Genomic DNA, 17,947 nt, shown 5'->3' with positions numbered 1-17,947 from the left:
TTAGATTTATCCCCCTCAGTTCCATCCACTGAAGCTTTCCTGTTCCACTTCTCCTTTACTCTGGATGTCACTGGGGACTGTCCCCAAGTTACCCAGACCACGTGAAATGAATCCCTTGAGGGGTACTACAGAGAGTGGAATTAGAGATGTCCTTCCTCCTCAAATCCTATCACTACCATGACATATACGCAGATTGCTGTCACCTTCTGGAGCTGTATCTAATTTGTGAAGCTGTGACATTGTAGCTAGCACATTATGAACTCTTTTTAATTTATGAAATATTTTAAGAACAGGAATTTCAGGCCAGCACTAAGGGAGAAACAGTAGGTAGTAATGTAGCTGGTTGGGATGGGTTACATTTTAGAGCAGGTTTCCCCTTGCTCGTGTTTCCTTTCAAATCTCACCATGAAAATGACTTTTTTATTTCCCTTACATTATTCCAAGCCACATGGACATCAGGGATTGCCTGGGAGATATACTTGGGATGTTACAGGTCAATCAATACATCCAGTCCAAATTTTAGTTGATTTCCAGTTTCAACTATTTGCTTGACAAATAAATAGGTTGCCAGGAGACCAACTGGAATTTAATATTGTTTTCTGTTCCCTTAAATTTAAGAGGAGATGCTAGGCTGGGTGTGGTGGTGCACATCTGTAACCCTCGCACTTTGGAAGGCCAAGAATGAAGGATCGTCTGAGCCCAGGAGTTTGAGATCAGCCTGGGCAACATAACGAGATGTTGTCTCTATAAACAGTCAAAAAATTAGCCGGATATGGTGGCATGTACCTGTAGTCCCAGCTATCACTTGAGCCCAGGAGATCGAGGCTGCAGTGAGCCATGATTGTGCAACTGCACTCCAGCCTGGGTGAAAGAGTGAGACTTCAATTCAAAAAAAAAAAAAGGAGATGCTAAAGACTAGATAGAAGAAAGAATGAGGAGAAGTTTGAAACGGGCCGATTTGTAATCTTCTAGCTAATCAGTCCCTGAATAATTTTTAAAAATTGTTTTTCTAAGTTTTTGCTTTCTGTGGATATGTGAATTAGGCTTATTCTAGAGACATAGGCAGGAGAGGATTCCTTTCTTACTGGAGGGCTGGCCAGGAATGAATGGTTGTAAGATGACGCCTAAATTCTTAGAGGGACCTGAAATCGTGCACTACAGTCTGGTCAGACAACAAGGACAACCAAGTACCTCCCATGACACTACAACAGAGGAGACATTTTGGTAAATGACCTTATTTCAGACTGCATCAAACTCTACATAAGGCAGTAAGAGTAGTTAAACGTGTACTTAGCTGGGGGTCAGAGATCTAGTCTTGCCCCTGTGTTAACTAGCTAGGATATCTTTGATAATGTGAAATTTCTAAGCTTCTGCAAGAGGAATCCAGAGGATTCCTTAAAAGAACAGAACCTAAATCTCCCACGGTTAGCAATGGAAAATGAGGTTTTTTTTATAGGGAGAGGTGGCTGGACTTTATAACCTTGACTCCTTAGGGGTTATTTTACTAGTTATTGCCTGGACAACACATACTACAGCCACAACTCAAGAAATGAGAGATAATTTCCTCTCAAATTGCATTTTTCACCTGTAAAATGAAGTTTTGGGGTATAGAAGCATTAGAGTTCCTTTAAGAGCTGACAGTTTATGGATCTGAGACTCCGAGTTGCTGATCACCTTAGCATGATAAAACCCTAAGGAGATGGTTGTCTCAGAACAGTCTCATTAGAGAACTTTCCGGTAGGACAAAGGTAAAACCTTGGCCTCAAGATGGTCTGCTGATTGGAACCTTCTCTTGCGTTATGAGGAAATATTTTTCAGTTCTGACTTTTCAATCTAGACATCACAGCAACTATCCCTTCTTGGAAGGTCCAAGTCTTTTCCACGGTCTTGCCATGGCAGACTTTATCTCCTGGTTCCTCAGGGTGTAGATCATGGGAATGATGACAGTGAAGGTGATAAGAGACAGCTCTGTCCATGGGGAGGGCAGTGAAGGGCCGGGCATAGACATAGATGCAGGGCACAAATTGCAGGGTCACCACAGTGAAGATGGCTTTCCTCCACCTGCACGGCCTTCCCCAGTGTGAGACCTCAGCATTGTCAAGATAATCGTGTAGGACACAAGGAGAAAGACGAACCACAGTGTGGAGATCAAGCCATTGTTGGAAATCATTAAGACCTCAAGAGCAAAGGTGTTGGTACAGTCAAGTTTGAGGACCTGGGGGACATCACAGTAAAAACCATCAACAATATTAGGCCTACAGAAGGGGAGTGGGAGCAACAGAGAAATCTGCACTATGGAATGAACAAAGCCCGCCACCCAGGAGGCCACAATGAGGGCAGTGCATCGTCCCCTCTTCATGATGGTCACATAGTGCAGGGGCTTGGAGATGGCCATGTAGCGATCAAAAGCCATCACGGAGAGAGAGAAAATGTCTGCCCCACCGAGGAGGAAGAAAAACATCTGTGTGATGCAACCATTGAAGGAGATGATCTTTCTCCTTGAAAGAAGGTCTACTAGGACCTTTGGAGCAGTGATGGAGAAGAAGCAGATGTCTAAGACAGATTGCGGAGTAGGAAGTACATGGGGGTGTGAAGGCAGGACTCACAGGTCACAGTGATCATGATGAGGAGATTTCCCATCGCAGTGGCTGTGTACACCAAAAATAAGAAAAGAAATAAGATTAAGCTCAGCTCTTGGGACTGGGTCAGTCCTTGAAAAATAAATTCATTCACCCTGGTGTAGTTTCTCTGCTCCATTAGATCATATTTCTTCTTGTTCTTTATCTACCTGGGGAGAAAATACATTTATTTTAGAGGGTATATAATTTAAAACAAAAACAGAAGGAATGTGAGTTATATGCTTTGGGGATTTTTTTTAAAGGTCATTTCCCTTTTGGGCCAGGATGCTTACATTTCAGTGACTCAAGAAACATCACCAAAGAGTGTAAAAGTGGGCTTCCTATAGTTTAATTAGTTGAAGCTCATATACAAGTAGGTTCATAAAATTTCAATTAATAATTTTGTAGTTGCAAAACTTTACTTTTTTTTTTTTTTTTTGAGTTGGAGTCTCACTCTGTCGCCCAGACTGGAGTGCAGTGGCCACTCCTAGCCACTGCAGCCTCAACCTGCTGGGGCTCCGGTGATCCTTCCACCTCAGCCTTCCAAGTAGCTGGAATTACAGGCACGCGCTACCACGCCCAGCTCATTTTTTGATTTATTGTAGAGATGAGGTCTTGCCAAGTTGTCCAGGCGGGTCTCGAACCCGTGGGCTCAGGCAATCCACTCACCTCAGCCTCCCAAGGCGCGGGATTACAGGCTGAGCCACCGAGCCCGACTAACTTTACATATTTTATGTCCCTCTTGAAAATTTGCTAAATTACTTGAGAAGTAAAAAAAAAACTTGCTTACTTTATTTAAAGTGATTTTACTACAGACCCGTTTCCTCTACTCAAAGAGCACTAATTAACATTTCACAGAACTAATTGTCTGAACACTGTTATTTGGGAAATGCTGATAAAAATGAACTCTGTTATACTTAAATATATATATATATTTATCTATTTTTAAAAAATAGAATGGTATATCACTATGTTGCTTAGACTGGTCTTGAACATCTGGCCTCAAGCAGTCTTCCACTCTGGCCTCACAGAGTGCTGGGATTATAGGCATGAATCATCATGCCTGGCATGTTATACTTTCTGTGTAAAATTTAATTCTTGGAAATAATTGCAACTATTATCAAATGTAGCATTTACAAAGTAGCTACTTTCCATACAATGGAATATTATTCAATGAGAAAAACAAATGAGCTATCAAGTCATGAAAAGACATGAATGAACCTCAAATGCACATTTCTAAGTGAGAGTAGCCAATCTGAAAAGGTGAGTACTGTGTGATTACAATTCAATGACATTCTGGAAAAGGCAAAGTTATAGGAACAAGTAGAGACGAGTGGCTTCTAGGTGCTGGCGTGAGGAGGGGTGGGAGTGAATAGGTGGCATACACAGGATTTTTAGGTAGTGAAACTATCCTGTATGGTACTATAACCATGGCCATTATGCATTTGTCAAAAACTGTAGGAGGTTGAGGCAGGAGACTCATTCAAGTCCAGGAGTTCAAGTCCAGCTTGGGCAACATAGTGAGACCCCCTTCTCTAAAAACAAAAACAAAAACAACCCTGTAGGAGTATACAACACAAAGTATAAACCCTAATTTAAACTCTGTACATTAGTAATAAAAAATAATGTAGCAATATCAGTTCATCAATTGTTCACTGATGAAATACTTTCACTTTTACACTGCTGGTGAGAATGCAAACTAGTACAGCCTCTTTGGAAGACAGTGTGGCGATTTCTGAAAGAGCTAGAAATTGACCTTCCATATGACCCAGCAATTCCCCTATTGGGAATATACCTGGAGGATATCAAATTATTTTACAAAAATGATACCTGCACATATATGTTTGTTGCAGCTCTATTCACAATAGCAAAAACATGGAACCAACCGTGTTGCCCATCGAAGCTGGACTGGATAAAAAAAATGTGGCACATATACACAATGGAATATTATGCAGCCATAAAGAAGGACAAATATATGGACTTCGCAGCAACTTGGATGGATTGGGAGTCGATCATACTTAGTGATCTATCACAGAAACAAAGAACAGTGTATCATATGTTCTCACTCATAAGTGGGCCTTGAACAATTATAATGCTATAAGAAAGCAATTGGCAGTAGTAGGAAACTGTCAGGGGAGGGGGAGTGGGATTGGCAGTTGAGGGAAACTGTTACGGGAGGGAGGGGCATATCTCATCAACAAGGGTACCTGCATGATCAATGTATACCTAACCCTGAATTGTACCCCACATCTTTAAAAAAAAAATACATTAATAACAGAGGAAACTGGGATATGGGAGGAGAAGAGAGAGTATATGCTAGCTGTATTTTCTATCTAATTTTTTTGTGGAACCTAAAACTTATCTAAGAAATAAAATCTGTTCATTAAAAAAACCCAGATATGCCAAAGAAAAAAACAGTTTAGAGCATAATGTAAATAAAGACTTAAAAAAAACTTTTGCCATCAAACTTCACTCCCTGTAAATCCTTTTTAAAAAATTTAATTAACAGCCGGTCTTGGTGGCTCAGCCTGTAATCCCAGCACTTTGGGAGGCTGAAGCGAGATGATTGCCTGAGCCTGGGGGTTCGAGACCAGCCTGGGCAACTTGGCAAGACTTTGGCTCTACAATAAATTTAAAAAATTAGCCAGGCATGGTAGCGGGCACCTGTAATTCTGGCTACTTGGAAGGCTGAGGTGGAAGGCTCGCTGGAGCCCAACAGGTTGACACTGGGGTGGTTGTGAGTATGCCATGGCATTCCAGCCTGGGTGACAGAGTGAGACTCCAACTCAAAAAAAAAATTAATTAATTTTTTGTAGAGACAAGGTCTTGCCATGTTGCCCAGGTTGATCTCCAATTCCTGGATTCAAGCAATCCCCTTGCCTCAGCTTCCCAAAGTGCCGGGATTACAGGCATGAGTCACTACACCTGGTCCACTTCCTGTAAACCCTAACTCAACTTTCTACTCTGATTTAAAAAGAACATTTAAAATAAATACCACTTCGTTTGTTGGCGGGCATTTGGATATCTTTTGCGTTTTGTTACTTGCTTAAAATGAAATTGCTTCTGGCAGTTTTCTTTTTTAAAACCAGTTTTGTTGAGGTGTAACTTACATGCAGTAAACTGCACATATTAAAAGGGTACAGGCTGCCGGGTTCGGTGGCTCAGCCTGTAATCCCGTGCCTTTGGGAGGCTGAGGTGAGTGGATTGCCTGAGACCGTGGGTTCGAGACCCGCCTGGGCAACTTGGTGAGACCTCATCTCTACAGTAAATAAAAAATTAGCTAGCTGGGCGTGGTAGCGTGTGCCTGTAGTTCCAGCAACTTGGAAGGCTGAGGCGGAAGGATCGCCGGAGCCCAGCAAGTCGAGGCTGTGGTGGCCGGGAGCATGCCACTGCACTCCAGACTGGGTGACACAGTGAGATTCCAACTCAAAAAAAAAAATAAATAAAAGGGTACAGGCCAGGTGTGATGGCTCACACCTGTAATCCTAGCACTTTGGGAGGGGAGGCTGAGGAAGGAGATTGCTTGAGCTCAGGAGTTCGAGACCAGCCTAGACAACATAGGGATACCTCGCCTCTACAAACAGACTAAAATTAAGCCGGGCCCAGCTACTTGGTGACTGAGGTGAGAGGATTGCTTGAGCCCAGGAAGTCTAGGCTGTGGTGAGCTGTGATTGTGCCACTGCACTTCAGCATGGGTGACAGAGTGTGATCCTGACTCAAAAAATAAAAATTTTAAAAAGGGTACAATTTGATGAGTTTTCACACACACACACACACACACACACACACACACACACACACACACACACACACTAAAACTGTCCCACAATTAGGTTAAAGAACATCTCTGTCACCTTTCCTCTCCACAAACCTCCTCATGCTCCTGAGAACTGCAGCAGTCTTGGCACATAACAACATCATCCAAACCCCAGCACTAGAACAAATTCTCACATGACTTCTAGCAGCATAAAGCCGTGTCCCCAGGATGACCCCAGCCTTCCATTAAAATGCCTGCCTGAGAAAGCTCAGCACTGCCAGGAAAATTTACTGTTTTTCTACTCGAACCCTGAGGATAGGTCCCAACATCCCTTTCTTATAGCATTTACAAAAAAGGGCTTCTGATTGTGAATATGTATCTCTTAGAACTCAGAACTGTCTTTCTCAAGGACCCGAGAGCCATTCCTTTGAAATGTAATCATCAAAAACGATAGAGCTTCTGTCCCCCTCTGTCTGCTAGTCTCTGTGGGAGGGTAGGCTCCTAAGTTTGATGATTGCCAGCTAGCAGACATACTGGTCTCCCCACACTGCAATTTATCACGTCCTTGACTCTGCTGGGTCCCAGCACTCCCTTATTCTTCATTCACTCTCTCTTTATTTTTTTTATTTTTTTATTTTTTGAGTTGGAGTCTCACTCTTGCCCAGGTTGGAGTGCAGTGGCAGGCTCCCGGCCGCCGCAGCCTCGACCTGCTGGGCTCTGGCGATCCTTCCACCTCAGCCTTCCAAGTAGCTGGAACTACAGGCGCGCTACCACACCCGGTTACTTTTTTGATTTATTGTAGAGATGAGGTCTCACCAAGTTGCCCAGGCGGGTCTTGAACCCGCGGGCTCAGGCAGTCCACTCACCTCAGCCTCCCCAATTGTGGGATTACAGGCTGAGCCACCAAGCCTGGCTTACTCTCTCTTTAAAATGCCCAAATCACCTCTGCACAAACGGCAATGAGCTCAGCTCTTTCCCCTACGGACAGTAGTTACTGAATAAAATCTATTTTCACTGCTTTAACTAATGTCCAGCTGTGTGTACATTTTACACGCCTTTGTAGTTCTGCCTCCCATAGTCTGTTAATACGGAGACCAACCTCTGGTCCTGCTGCCACTGAGCTCTCTTTATTTTGCTACATTTTACCTTTCATTTTCTCATCAGAACACATCTACTTAACTAACTTTCCTCCTATGTTCTTTCCTTTGAAGGCCAAGCAACACAAAGTGAATTTTCTAGGCTTACTCCTAGTTATTAATTAAACCATCAATAACTCAGAGAATTTCATCATTTTGAAACATTTTTAGTTTTTAAAATGGCCAGGTATTTTCTTCAGAGTAAATATTTTATTTTATTTTTTGAGACAGGGTCATGCTCTGTTGTCTAGGCTGGAGTGAAGTGGCACAGTCATAATTTACTGTAACCTTGAACTTTTGGGCTCAAGTGACCCTCCGGCTTCAGCCTGCTGAGTAGCTGGAACTACAGGCACACACCATTTTTATTTTTATTTTGTAGAGATATGTGTCCCACTGTGTTAGCCGGCTGGTCTCAAACTCCTGGCCTCAAGCAGTCCTCCTGCCTTAACCTCCCAAAGTGCTTAGATTACAGGAATGAGCCACTGCATCTGGCCCAGAGTAAATATTTTTTGAAGATTAAAAAAAAAAAAATCTGGCCACACTCGGTGGCTCAGCCTGTAATCCCAGCATGTTGGAAGGCTGAGGTGAGTGGATTGCCTGAGCCCATGGGTTCGAGACCAGCCTGGGCAACTTGGCGATACCTCGTCTATACAATAAATAAAAATTAGGAGGGCATGCTAACGGGCACCTGTAGTTCTGGCTACTTGGAAGACTGAGGCAAAGGATTGCTGGAGCCCAGCAGGTCAACGCTAGGGTGGCCATGAGCGTGCCACCGCACTCCAGCCTGGGTGACAGTGAGACTCCGACTCAAAAAAAAAAAGAAAAAAAAGAAAAGAAAGCATAGTTTATTTAGAAAGTAAATTAGAGAGAAGAAAGAGAGAAGATTCACCTCCCCAAGGCAGGGGAGGGGGCTGAGGCTAGGAAACATGGTGACCGTGGTTCAAGGAGCCACGTGGTCAGACCATAGCTTAACAAAGCAATGGTCCTGCACCATTTGTACACCTTGGTGGGCTTTACTTGGATGAGCTGAGGGGTTGGGGTGTTGGAGTGTACTAGCAAGCTCACATTTCAGCCCTGAGCATGCTCTGGTCTGATGTGATAAGGAAAAATGTCTGAACGCTTCCTCTATTCTAAAACTGCTTACAAGAAACTTATCTATGTCTAGCCTACACTGACTACCCTGCTTTACTTTGATGCCAACCTTTCTACCTTCATGGAGCAATAGTGGAACTTTTTTTTTTTTTGAGTTGTAGTCTCACTCTTGTCGCCCTGGCTGGAGTGCTGTGGCACGCTCATGGCCACTGCAGCCTCGATCTGCTGGGCTCAGGCGATCCTTCCGCCTCAGCAATAGTGGAATCTTTGAAGGCACCTAAACTCCAGGAGGCTCAGTCTTTCATCAGAGAAACGGGAGCATTTGCTACTTCAAGTCCTTTTAAAAGTAGGCAAGGTCTGTACTTCACATAAACAATACTAAATGGATTCATCGATCTAGGTGATTTCTGTGCCTTTGGAGCTTGAACACTCACTTGTTATCAATAATGTCCTCAATTACCTTCTGACTTTGCTAAGATTGTGTTCTGTCCATTGCCTACCGGCAGTTAAACCTCAATCAGTCAGGCTTTGTTTCCTGAGATTGAACTTTAAACTGATTGGTAACTTTGAGAAAAATATCTGCGATCAAGAATTTCCAAGAGCAGTTTAGGGTAGTGGTTAAGAGAATGAACTTTACAACCCAGACTGGTCACTTTTAGATCTTAGTTCTGCCACTTTCTAGCTGTTTAAACTTTGGTCAGTTATTGACTGTTTCTATGCTTACTCATGTGAAAAATGAGTCTAATAATGTGAGGATTAAATAAGAGAGTTTACGTAGTGAGCCTAGAAATGTGCTGAATATCCTTCAGTAAATGTTAGCTTTTAAAAATTATTTTAGGCAGAACTCTGACATAAATTATCTCATATTTTCTGAGTCTACCTCTTTAGTACTAGGTAGCAAGCACTGATATATATATATATATATATATATATATATTTGAGTTGGTGTCTCACTCTGTCACCCAAGCTGGAGTGCAGCAGCACAATTATGGCTCACCACAGATTTGACCTCCTGGGCTAAAGCAACACTCCCGCCTCGGCCTCACAAATTGCTGGGATTACAGACGTGAGCCACCACACCCAGCCAGCATTGACATTTAGAACAATTATCCAGAGGCCTTGCAGGAATCTTGTGTACATTCTCTATTGCTGCGTAATAAATTACCCCAAGCTTAGTGGCTTAAAACAACAAAAATTTGTTTTCTCACAGTTTTTGAAGGTCAGGGACATGGGAACAGTTGAGTTGGTTGGTTCTGGCTCAGGATATCTTATGAGATTGCAGTCAAAATGTCAGCCAAGCCTACAGTCATCTTGAAGGTTGACCAGTACTGAGGGATCCACTCGCAAACTCACTGATGATGTGGGTCTTGGTGACAGGTCTCCATTTCACAGGACTCTTCACAACTGGCTTTCCCTGGAGCAAATGATCTGAAGAGAGAGAAAGCACCCAAGACAGAAGCCTCAGTGTCCTTTATAACCTAATCTCAGAAATGATGCACCATCACTTGTACGGGTTTTTGTTTTTTGAGTTGGATCTCACTCTGTTACCCAGGCTGGAGTACAGTGGCACAATCATGGTTTACCTCAGGCTTGACCTCCTGGGCTCAGATGATCCTTCTGCCTCAGCCTCCTGAGTAACTGGGACTACAGGGGCATGCCACCACACCCATTTTTTTTTTCCTGTTGAGACAAGATTTAGCTATGTTGCCTAGACTGGTCTGGAATTCCTGGGCTCAAACAGTCCTCTCACCTTGACCTCCCAAAGTGCTGGGATTATAGGTGTGAACCACTGTGCCCGGCCACTTGTGTGGTATCCTACTGGTTGCACATAGTAAACCTGGTTCACTGTGGGAGAGAACCACATCATGGTGTGACAATAAAGATTGTCAATAAAGTCTCTGAGAACTGGCTCTCAAAAATATCCCAAATAAGCTGGGCATAGTAGCTCATGCCTGTGATCCCAACATTTGGGGAGGTAGAGGTGAGAGGATCACCTCAGCCCTGGGGTTCAAGACTAACCTGGGCAACTTGGCGAGACCTCATCTCTATAATAAATAAAAAAAATTAGCTGCACTTGGTGGCACATGCCTGTGGTTCCAGTTATTTGGAAGGCTGAGGTGGAAGGATCACCTGAGTCCAGCAGGTAGAGGCTGTAGTGGCCACGAGCATGCCACTGCACTCCAGCCTGGGAGACAGAGTGAAACTCCAAACCCTCTCTCCCCGCCAAATACCCCAAATACTTAAATATCCAAAATAAACTCCTGACGCACAGGCTCTGGAACCAGACCTTGAGGCTGAATCCTGGTCTTACTATTTATTGTTGTGTGGTCCTGGGCAAGTTAAAATTTGGTTTGATCTGACTTTTATTCATTTGTGGATGAGAATCACAATTACACCTGCTTTCCAGGACTGTTTGAAGATAACATAAGTTAGTGGATATAAAGTAAATAATCTAGGGCTTGACGTAAATAAGTTCTCAAAAAATGTGAGCTATTGTTTCTGCTTATTTGTTTGTCACCCAAGCTGTTGTGCAGTGGCACGGTCATGGCTCACTGCAGCCTCAACCTCCTGGGCTTAGGCGATCCTTCTGCCCTCAACCTATTGAGTAGCTGGGATTACAGGTGCATGCTACCAAGCCCAGATAATTTTTTGATTTCTTGTACAGATGAGGTCTTGTTATGTTTCCCAGACTGGTCTTGAACTCCTGGGCTCAAGTAATCCTCCTGTCTCGGACTCCCAAATGCTGGAATTACAGGAGTGAGTCATTGAGCCCAGCCTGTTAGCTATTGCTATTATTGTTACTATGCTGTATATATTAAAGAAGAAAATAAAAAGAACACGCTTAGGAAAGATTTTGAACAGGAAAGAAGGAATCCTCTGGTAGCTTAGGGCTAGCTATATTCTCATCCAGAGAATTGGAAATCCCTACATGTAAAAGAGTAGGTTGAAACACTGTCAGCTTTCAACACCTTAATTCGCAGCTGAGGATTCTCTTCTTCAGGGACTTCTGTTAGAGGGAAGCAGTCTCTTAGTGCCCCTGAGACTCAAGGTCCTCTCTTCTTGTCATTTTAGAGTCAAGTGGAAAATTCCATCTCACTCCTGCAGATGCTGTTTTGAATGTGAATGTGGTTTGTTTGTTAGAGAGATTACTTGGCACCACTATATTCACAGGTCAGGATTGTCTAGAAGTAAACCACCTTACTGTTAAGTGTGGTTTAATGCAGTGCTTCATTGATATCTATGTTGACAAATGCTAAAAAAGATGAAATCTATAGAGATGGGAGTCACTGGGAGCTGGTCTTTTGGGGGGCTGCTACACGCTTACCTGTATAGTCCTCTCCCTCCAAACTGACTTTGGCGGACCATTGTACCACACCTGTGCTCATGTTCTTTCGGCACGAAACAGCATCATCCAGTTGCATGCATCCAAACTGATAAACCCATATTAGTGAATTTGACCTGGGTCTCAGGATTTCTAGTTCTGAGGTTGCCTTGGTCTGGTGGGAGAATTAAAAGTGGATTTCTACTGGGCACAGTGGCTCATGCCTGTAATCCCAGCATTTTAAGAGGCTGAGGTGAGAGGATTGCTTGAGGCCAGGAGTTTGAGACCAACTTGTGCAACATAGTGAGACCTTGTCTCTACAAAAATGAAAAAAAAATAAGTTGAGTGTGGTGGCCTGCGCCTATAACCTCAATTACTCTGGAGACTGAGGCAGAAATATCTCCTGAGTCCGGGAGGTGAAGGCTGTTGTGGGATGTGATGGTGCCACAGCACTCTGGCTTGGGTAACAGAGTGAGAGTCTGACTCAAAAAAAAAAAAAGTGGATTTATTTATCATGAGGTTAATGGGGCTTAAACCTCAGGACCCCTCACTTGCATGGGTCTCTTCCAAGGCCCTGGGAGGAGCCCTAGCAATATATTCACAAGGTTACATGTTTTTGGAGTGTTTATACCGGTAAACTGTTACAACCACAATCAGTTAAGACTCCCATGTCTCTCTACTCTGACCTCTCTTCTGTCACACTTCTTATTTGGGGTGACTTTGGAGAGGTCACAGGCATTTGGGGGATCTTGCTGAGGTGAGGTTGAGTTGAGATACAGTTTTTTGGGGTCCAATAGCATGTATTTATATGATTTGTGGTCACTTCGATGTATTAACGGCTGAGGCTTTATAGGTTAGTAAATTATAGAAGTAGGAGTCAAACTGAGTTTGACATTTATGTTCTTAATAATTCATCAATGGGCCTTGGATGGCTTTGCCTCAAGGTGTGCTCATGGTTTCCCAGCCAACTTCCAGCATGTGACCCCTGTCCCCACCTGGCTCTGACATATTTTTCTTTTCTTTCTTTTCCTTTTTTTGACCTGCTACACTCCTGCCTGTACAGTGCTCTCTCTCCAGACTGACTTTGCTGGACCATTGGACCACACGTGTGCCCATGCTCTTCCCTCGGCATGAAACGGCATCATCCAATTGCATCTATGCTGGTCCTTATTCAAATTAATGGAAATACTGGCATCATCAATGGCAAAGTACTCACAAGAAAGACACTGATGACAAACAGGCTGATGAATATCAGTTCATGGTGTGTTTAAGATTATTCACTGGCCGTGCTCAGTGGCTCAGCCTGTAATCCCAGCTGTTTACAGGAGGTCAAGGCAAGTGGATTGCCTGAGTCCACGGGTTTAAGACCAGCCCAGGCAACTTGACGAGATCTCGTCTCTACAATAAAATAAAAACGCTGGGGTGACCGTGAGCGTACGTGCCACTGCACTCCAGCCTGGGTGAAAGACTGAGACTCCAACTCAAAAAAAAAAAAAAAAAAAGATTATTCACTGCTCCCAGAAATTTGAAATGTCCTAAAATCTTACAGCTCACATATGAAAGAAAATGGATAGTGAGTCCTCCCAATTTAATAATAATCTCCCAAATTTACATGACATTACAACTAACTACTTATGAAGTTGAAGGGATCTTTTCTATATCATTAATAATGAAAAAATTAGATCAACTAGAAGAAAAACTGTTTTATCTTTCCATCTTTCTATGCATGTATAGTAGGATTTATTTATGGAACAAAAAGTTTAATTGTTTATAAAAAGTTTCAAAGCAGTTGACCCAAGATGTTAGCAGTTAGCATATCTCTTAGAAATGAATTAAATGTTGATAGAGATTTCCATATTATTTATATAAATTTGAGGGGGAACCCCCTCCACTGAAAATAAAAACTGGAACTGTTTTTGGGAGTGTGGGTCCCTTGTAGTACAAGCTTCCCTTGCTAGGCTTGTGTTCTAGGAACCCATTGGCATCAGTGTACCAGCTAGTGTTGTTGTAAGAGGCTGCATTTGGCTACAGTGAATTTTTTTTTTTTTAGGATTCTTTCAGTGCATTTGCCCATTTCATGATGAGCACCATGCTGAGTGTTCAGCAGTTTTGAAGCCAAAACAGCATGATTTCCATGCCCCACCTTATTCACCCAATCTCGCCCCGAGTGACATTTTTTTTGTTTCTCTGGATGAAAAGTCCTTAAAGGGAACCATTTTGCTAATGTAGAAGAGGTGAAACAAAAATTGGCAGAAACACTAAAAGGTATCAGAATTGACAAGTTCAAAAACTGTTTTGAGCAGTGGAAAAAGTGTCTCGACAGGTGTATTGCATCAAATGGAGTGTAGTTTGAAGGTGACCAGAGTTTAAAATAAACACACAATTTTTATTTATTATTTGTTTTTTATTTTTATTTTTATTTTTGAGTTGGAGTCTCACTCTGTCGCCCAGACTGGAGTGTAGTGGCCGCTCTTGGCCACCGCAGCCTCGACCTGCTGGGCTCCGGCGATCCTTCTGCCTCAGCCTTCCAAGTAGCTGGAACTACAGGCGCGCACTACCATACCCGGCTAGTTTTTTGATTTATTGTAGAGATGAGGGCTCACCAAGTTGCCCAGGCGGGTCTTGAACCCATGAGCTCAGGCAATTCACTCACCTCAGCCTCCCAAGGCGTGGGATTACAGGCTGAGCCACCAAGCCCGGCTTATTTATTTATTTATTTTGAGTTGGAGTCTCACTCTGTTGCCCAGGCTGGAGTGCAGTAGCATGCTCACGGTCACCCCAGAGTTGACCTGCTGGGCTCCGGCAATCCTTCTGCTTCAGCCTTCCAAGTAGCCAGAACTGTAGGTGCCCGCTACCACGCCTGGCTAATTTTTGATGTATTGTAGAGACAAGGTATTGCCAAGTTGCCCAGGCTGGTCTCGAACTCACAGGCTCAGTCAATCCACTCGCCTCGGCCTCCCAATGTGCTGGGATCACAAGCTGAGCCACCAAGCCCGGGCCAAACATACAATTTTTAATTAATAAATTCCAGTTTATTTTGGGTCCTTTATATAGATAATATATCCTATTGCCTGAATACATAGCAACTGTATATATAAAAAATATCCAGCTTTTGGAATATATGTATACTTATAATAGCCATGTACAATCAGAAAAAGAAAAAATAAAAATATTAAAAAATTAGATTTCATTGCCTTTCTCCCTTCAACTGGTGGTTGAGGGCTAACCAGTCTCCATTTGGCTCTAGAATATATTCACTGTGCAGTATCCAAACCACTATAGATGTGTATATATATATATATATATATATATATATATATATATATATAAAATATCTAGATTATTTGTATAATTCTAATTATTTTGTTATACTGCACATGGTCAGGTGTATAAGCTATCATTGAAGAAATCCATGCAGGCAATAGAAGACAATTCTAGGATCAGTGTTAAACTCAAAGCCAGAGCATATTTAAAAACTGAGGGCTATGTAAGTTATCATACTTAGGGTCTCTGCATGCATGTAGGGAAGGGGAGTCAGCAAGCCTGAATGGAGGGATTTTTCTGGTTGCTTTACTTACTATGATTCACCTGATTCTGACAGCAACACTTTGAGGTAAATTGAGGCCAGGAGAAGACAAGTTACTTGGCCAAGACTATACAGATAATAGAGTCATATGGATGGATATTATTCAGAATTCAATCTACAGAAGAGCTGAACAGAGATTCTTAAGTTTCCTGCAACCTCTGTCTGTGTTAGGTGCTTGGGACAGTCCAAGGGCACTGTGTAAGATCAGGAAGAATTGCAAAGAGAAGTATTTGGTGTTCCTTGGGGCCCACAAAGGGAAAACCGATACACTGGGAAGCAGATAAAACTTGCATTGTAGGATTTGCGTGGTTAAGTAAATGCAAATGAAAGAAAAATATGAGGTTAATCTAAAAGTACTGTCTTTGCTTTCTGTCTTAAAAATGGAACAAGATCAATTGCATGAGGTTCTGTAAATAAAATTGGTTGTGAAAGTGATCAAATCACTAATGCAATTGAAAAATGCCCAAATGGTGCTTTTCCATGTACAACATACACAACTAAGAAAGTGAAATATGGAGAGTGGGAGGATAAATCCCTGCCTATGCATGTGTCTGTTTGGAACAGGAAAGACGACGAGAAAACAGAGAAGCATTGTTTGCAAGTATTTTTTTTGTCTTTCTTTTTTTTTTCAAGAACAAACTGAGAATCCCAAGTACTTCTTTAGAAATATGCTCATGTAAATCCATTCTAATAAAACAGACAATTGCATTTCACAGAGTCCTCAACCAGAGGAAACCCTCAAATCCATTGTCCACAAAGCATATGCTGCTCCATCTCTCAACAAGCTGTCCTTTCCGTGCCCTTCCAGCCACCTTCATAATATTGAACAACTAATTATTCTGCTCTGCACCATTACTGTTTAGCTTTAATGTACATTATTCTACACCTATAAGGAGTTCATTAACATCCAGAGCATTTCTAAATAGTTCAAATAATATTTCAAAATTGGTCACGCATAGAGACATCTGCAAAGACATATAGTCAGACATATAAGCATACAACAAAAAAGTCCTAACTAAACTCAGTGTCCCTATTTGGAGCCCTCAACTTCTAATTCCTACCCAAGAAGCAGAACTGGTCATTTGATTTTGTACACTAACCTTAGGAGTCATTCATTGTCAAGGACAATTCCCTTTTAAGGCAGCCATGCATCTGAGGGTTGGTTGGGTAAGTATCTTCTCTCCTGAAGGCTCCAAGAGTCACCTCTGCATGGCTCTACTACCCTGCCCCACAGTGTCACTGCCATGAGCACCAGTCCTTCAGCCTCAGAATCAAGAGAAGAATCACCAAAGGGAATGTTTTTGGCTTTGATTGTTGAAGTTGAGTGGTCGGATTTTCCTATTGGGATGAAGCTCCACTAAGAGTTATTAAGAAGTCACACATGTAATGGGAGGTGTGTGAAAACACATTCTGGTTTTGAAATTCTCCTAATGTAGGGGAAGGGAGGAATTCTTACAGACTTTGTGCTTAGAACTCAAAGCTTTGCATACAGAGCTCATAGGCGACAAACAAGAATCTGTCTCCTCAAGAGGTAGGAATCTGGAAAAAATAAATAGAACCCCCAACATGATGTGTTTCATTTCATCCACTTTTTTCTTAGGCAGATGATTTGCTTGTGCTGTTAATGTACATAACCAGAAGCATCATAAAAACTGGGAAACATGTTTTCTCCTTGTTTTCCAACAAACGTCTTAGAGTGAAGAGGAGATACTTGTAAACAAAGAATGTGTTGGTATCTTTCATTCACCAAATATTTAATTGTGAAATATTTATGGAGCTTCTATCATGCTCCAGGCCTGATGGTTCCAGAGGTTCTAAAAGCAAAGAATTCCATTCTCATTTTTTTCCCTAAAATATCTCTTGTTCTCAGCTCACCCCCAATGTCATTTTTGAAACTTCATCTCTCACTATGGATCTGTGGAGACTCTCACTTGGATATACAGCACACCTCCAACTTAACATGTCTAAAATGGACCTGACTTGATTGTTATGAACAAGAACTAACACTTCCCTTTCTGTAACTGGCACTATCATTCTCCTTGTCAGAAGGATTCAGTATCTCTGAATTACCTCTGCTACTGTCCCTAATCCCTTCCCCCACACACTTTTTGGTCTTTTGTAACCCTTCCTGTAAAATTGCTTTTATATTTATTTTATAATTTGCAATGGTGTTTCATAATTTACTTCTAGAACTTGCCAGTCCCTGTTGTGATATTTACACCCTTGTATAATCCCTTTCTCTTTTGAGTGAATTGGACATAGTGAATAGCTTCTGATGAATAGAATACAGCAAAAGTGGGGAGGTGTCACTTCCAGCTTTAGATCATATAAGTCTTGTTGGCACACTGTCTTTTGCCCTCTTGCATGCTGGCTCTAATAAAGCAAGCAAGCTGCCATGTTGGAGAGACCCACATGGCAAGGAACTGAGAGCAACCT

The 17,947-nt window shown here is 42.3% G+C and overlaps 1 pseudogene; it reads right to left on the bottom strand.

The window, feature by feature from the left end:
* Window positions 1–1,849: 1,849 nt before the first annotated feature.
* On the bottom strand, window positions 1,850–2,757 carry LOC103274401 (annotated as a pseudogene).
* Between the last annotated feature and the right edge of the window lie 15,190 nt (window positions 2,758–17,947).

The sequence above is a fragment of the Carlito syrichta genome, unplaced genomic scaffold (genome assembly GCF_000164805.1).
Source record: "Carlito syrichta isolate Samal-C Ts95f unplaced genomic scaffold, Tarsius_syrichta-2.0.1 Scaffold314765, whole genome shotgun sequence".
NCBI classification, from domain to species: domain Eukaryota; kingdom Metazoa; phylum Chordata; class Mammalia; order Primates; family Tarsiidae; genus Carlito; species Carlito syrichta.
The sequence above is the reverse complement of the archived record's forward strand: the minus strand, read 5'-3'. Positions and strand labels throughout refer to the sequence as shown.